This window comes from Notolabrus celidotus, chromosome 8 (genome assembly GCF_009762535.1).
Source record: "Notolabrus celidotus isolate fNotCel1 chromosome 8, fNotCel1.pri, whole genome shotgun sequence".
Taxonomy (NCBI): domain Eukaryota; kingdom Metazoa; phylum Chordata; class Actinopteri; order Labriformes; family Labridae; genus Notolabrus; species Notolabrus celidotus.
This window is the reverse complement of record NC_048279.1, coordinates 3,618,616-3,624,014: the sequence shown is the minus strand read 5'-3', so window position 1 is coordinate 3,624,014 and position 5,399 is coordinate 3,618,616.

Genomic DNA, 5,399 nt, shown 5'->3' with positions numbered 1-5,399 from the left:
TATGAATATATATGTAATATATATAATATGTTATGAATATATATGTAATATATATATGTCATGAATATATATGTTATGTATGTGTATACATCTTACGTGCTTTGGCAACAGCATGTCTTTGTTCATGCCAATAAAGCAAATTGAATTGAATTGAATTGAATTGAATTGAATTGAATTGAATTGAATTGAATTGAATTGAATTGATCGGCACAAAGGATTTTTAAAACGATTCAATTTACACTTGGGGACTGTACCGTCTTCCAGTAAAAGTTCATGCTCAGAGTAAAGGATGTACAATGGATCTGAAAGTACTCTCTGAGCCTGCTCAAGAACAGACTACTCATAAATGGCCTGTAGGGACGGGTTGCCAGTCTTTCCTATGACCTTCACTGCAGTCTGCACCAGGCAAGAGAGTTTGGTTTTCAGCTGAACAGAGAGATTACCATAACATTCTGTCACCCTGTACCTGATGATACTCTCCAGTACAGCCTGATGAAACAAGAACATAGTCTGTCGGTTAACACCTAACACCCTGAGCCCACGTAAAAAATACAATCTTTGCTGTACTCGGGAACACAGGTTATCAATGTGGGTCTCTATGTAGAAAATTAAAAACATGGTTGAAGTCCCCGGAGATCAGGAAGAGGGCACTTTGGTGGTCTGTCTGGAGATCAGGAAGAGGGCACTCTGGTAGTCTGTCTGGAGATAAGGAAGAGGGCACTCTGGTGGTCTGTCTGAAGATAAGGAAGAGGGGACTCTGGTGGTCTGTCTAGAGATCAGGAAGAGGGCACTCTGGTGGTCTGTCTGGAGATCAGGAAGAGGGCACTCTGGTGGTCTGTCTGGAGATCAGGAAGAGGGCACTCTGGTGGTCTGTCTGGAGATCAGGAAGAGTGCACTCTGGTGGTCTGTCTGGAGATCAGGAAGAGGGCACTCTGGTGGTCTGTCTGGAGATCAGGAAGAGGGCACTCTGGTGGTCTGTCTGGAGATAAGGAAGAGTGCACTCTGGTGGTCTGTCTGGAGATCAGGAAGAGGGCACTCTGGTGGTCTGTCTGGAGATCAGGAAGAGGGCACTCTGGTGGTCTGTCTGGAGATCAGGAAGAGGGCACTCTGGTGGTCCGTCTGGAGTCTGGCTATAGCAGTGTTGAGAACGTTAGACGCTGTAGTCGGGTTGTCAGAGGGGGGATGTAAACAGCTACCAGTATGACATGTGAGACCTCCCTGTGCAGATAATATGGTCAGAGGCCCACAGCGCTCTCGCTGCTATCCCGGTCTGCCCGGACAGTCTGGAAGCCGTCAATGGAGACGTCGCGGTCGGGAATATCCTGATGCAGCCACGTTTCCGTGAAGCACACCATGCTACATTCCTGAAACTCCATCTGACTCCATGCTAGTCCTGTAAGCTCGTCCATCTTATTATCCAGAGGTCTCATGTTGCCCATGATGAGAGAGGAGAGACACAGCTTCTATCTCCTCTCCATAAACCTGCGTCTCCTTAGACCAGCTCTCCTCCTCGTAGCTCTATGCTTCCTCTGCCTTCATGCGTCCTAAATCTCCATAGATCATACTAACATGCTCCCTGTGACCGAGTTTACATGCAGATAATACGTACAGGTTAATGTTTACAGGTTGATATACAACTCAAAGTCCTGATCCTGACGTAAAGCTGAGGGGTCAGACAAATAAAACCATGAAAAATGTCTGCACAGAGTGTTCACGCACACTGACATGAATGCTTTGGTTGAAGTTTGTTAAAGTGATCTAAATGTGGTGGCAGAGCTGACCGTCTGCAGAAGTAGATCGTCTAGCTTCTGTTCTGACGGGTAAAACAGTCTGAGTAATGTTACAATGTTACAATGTTACAATGTCATTTAGCAGACGCTTTTATCCAAAGCGACGTACATACGAGAACAAGAACAACACAAGCAAAGATCTAGACAAGAGGAAACCAGATCAGTAAGAGTAACAAAGTGCTTCAAGTCCATTAGGGTGCAGGTACTGCCAAGCAGTGTAAAGGCAATGCACAAAAGTAAGTAAGGAATTTTATTTTTTTTATTTTTTTTGGTAAATAAGGAACATCTACAATGAAGCAACCAAACCATTTAAGACCTTCCGTTATCATCATCAACAATTAACCTCACCACAATAATGACCAAAGTACCAAGTGCTGGGTCCCTCAAGAGCTGAACACAGATTCCCAGAGTAGAGCAGGACAGTGTGAGTCAACTGTAGCTGGAAGACATGATCTGCCACTGGGGACCACAGTGGAGAACAGTCTAGCTAAGTGCATAGTGCTTCTTAAAGAGCTGGGTCTTTAGCTGTCTTTTGAAAGTAGAGAGGGACTCTGCAGATCAAATGGAGTAATACACTTATTAACAAGTACTTATCATAACTCACACTGTTAGAAAAACACTGACCTTCTACTGAGATACACTCCCTCAAATAACCTTCATTATTCACAATCAATCAATCAATCAATCAATCAATCAATCAATCAATCAATCAATCAATCAATCAATCAATCAATCAATCAATCAATCAATCAGTATTTGTATAGCACCAAATCCCAACAAATGTTCTCCTCAGACTCTTTCCAAACAGAGCAGGTCTAAACCGTACTCTATATTCTATTATTAACAAAGACCTAACATCAAGACAGAACGATTGGCCTCAAAGCAGCGCTTCAAAAACAGATGAGCAACGTCACGGATACTACGTCCATTATTTATACAGTCTATGACTGTGACGTCTGAACTCAGGTGTGACTTTCAGATCCTTCATCCATCACTGAGCTCCGTCAGTTCATCATCTCTCGCCCGAGTCTCCGCGGTCAGTTTCTTGAAAAAGGCATAAATGTAGAATATTAACAGATCTTTTTTATTTTTATAAATAAGCTCTGTTAAACTAAACAAGCTTCATCTTTCTGGAGCGGGCTGCAGATTTAATCCCAGCGTGAGTTGAAGGTGACAAGAGGAGAACATACAGACTTATTATCCTCCTCTCTGAGTTCTTCTGCACACATTAAACATCTTCAGTGTGTGTGTGTGTGTGTGTGTGTGTGTGTGTGTGTGTGTGTGTGTGTGTGTGTGTGTGTAAATCCTTGGAAAGAGCAAAACGACTTCATGAAACTTGGACAAAAGAACATTTCAGTGTCAGAGCGGTGATCTGGGTGACCCGCGTGTCGTCTCACACAGCGACCCCTGAACGTGACGCTCTGAGCTCTATGCAAAGTACGCAATTAAAGTCCAAACAGGCGGCTTTACCACGGAAAATAAGACTAAAGAGGCAACCAGCAGCTTTTCCTCCATCTGTCCCCGCTTCCACCTCACCTCCTGTTTCTCTGGGTGTGTGTGTTTATGTGTGTCAGAAACAGAGAGATGAATGTTTATTAGCGGGTATGCTAACACACACATTGAACTGAAATTCTAATTATTCTCTGGCTTGCTGCCACAGAGCTGATAGTTTTCTCCTTTTCTCTCAAGTCAGAATATTTATAGTTGAACTTTCTCCTCCAGTGTCTCTCTGATGTTAGCGTTAGCGATGTGGAGCATTAGCGTTATGTTAGCGGGGACTCCTCACAGAGCTGTCAGCAGCAGACACACACTTCTTACTGCGTTGCACATGATCTTTAACAATGACAGAAAAGTTTCCACATTCCATCAGGTTTGTGTCCCGTCTGCCAGCCGACCCTCTTGGACTGAACTAAGCAGGGCTGCCCTGGACTGCTTGCAGCAGAGGAGAGTTTGCTCATTCACATCCTACTTTGCAGAGGTTGTTGCAACTTTATTGTCAGCAGGTGGTAAGGGGATAGAAAACTGCATGACAGCCAGCTATTGGTGCCAAATTCTTACAGCTAACGTCCATCGGATCAGAGTTCAGTCCGTCTCTGCTCCTCTATGAGAGTTGATAGTCAATGTGTGTGCTTCCACTGGCTCTGCTTCGATGCGTTTCTTCTCAATCTCAGCTCCAGCAATCCTGAGCCCTGCACAGCAGATACACTAACTTCTACTTTTCCTAGATACTGGAGCACAATGCTTCAATTCAGCAGGTTCAGACTGCTATAGGCTCAAGGCCAAATTCCGACAGATCAGTTTCCGGTCCGTCTCCAATCTGTCATAGCACCAGATCTGTTGGTTTCTATTCTAGTCAATGTGTTAACTTCCACTGGATCCGCTCCACAGCACGACACATCAATCACAACAGAGCAGATGGAGCGGGACAGGAAGTCAGGTTTCACCAAAACAAAATGAAAACACCCGGTTAATTTTCAGAATCCAACACTCTGTGTTATCACCAGCCTTCAGTTATCAGGCCCCTCTCCTTTGGAATCATCTACCAGTCAGGGTCCGGGAGGCAGACAACCTCTCTACTTTTAAGAGTAGGCTTCAAACTTTCCTTTTTGATAAAGCTTATAGTTAGAGCTGGATCAGGCTTGGACGCATCAATCTCAACAGAGTAGATGGAGCGGGACAGGAAGTCAGGTTTCACCAAAACAAAATGAAAACATCCAGTTAATTTTCAGAATAAAACACTCTGTTTTATCACCAGATCGTATTTCACTTAACTACAACAACAAACCAAAGTCATGATGAGCGGAGCCAGGCCTGGAGTCAACAGGTCAGAGGTTTTCAGAGGACCAGAAAGACAACATGGATGAGGAGAGGAGGAGGAGAATCCTTGATTCGGTGATTACTGCTGGAAAACCTTGGTCTCTGTCAGGCGGTCCTGCTTCGTGCTGAGTTCTGAAAACGCAACCGGTGGGTGTTGACGGACGAGAGAGCACAGAGCCAAACCACAGCAGATTGGAGACGAACAGGACAAGGATCTGCCAGAAGACCAATGTCAGACTGCTGTTGTCTCAGGCTGCTACAGGCCTAGAATGTCATGACTTAGAATTCCAAGCTTAGAAGGACCAGAAATGTCTTTTCTCCAATGAGTCTGGTTCTCTCTCTGTGTGTGTGGAACTGACACAAACTTCTGGAATGAGTTCAATGGTAGAAAATCTTTAGCCAGTAAAACTCATTGATCAAAGAGTAACTTTCTTCATCTTCATACAAAGACTCCGTCAAGTGTTTTTATTATGAAATCTGTCCAGTCTGCTTCCTGCTGCAGAGCTCCAAATGCATGCTGACTCTAAACACCGCTGAGACTCGTATTCTCTCTCTCTGCTCCTCCTGAAGCTGCTGAGAGGGAGGAGAATATTTCAGGTCTGATACTGAGAGAAAATAGAAACCACTCTGGATCCAGTAAACATGTCTGACTGCTTCAAACAAGCTGAGAATTAACCTTTAGATTAGACTGAGGAGACACACACAAACACACACACACACACACACACACACACACACACACACACACACACACACACACAGTTATTATTTGGCTGTATTCAGAGGAGGCTT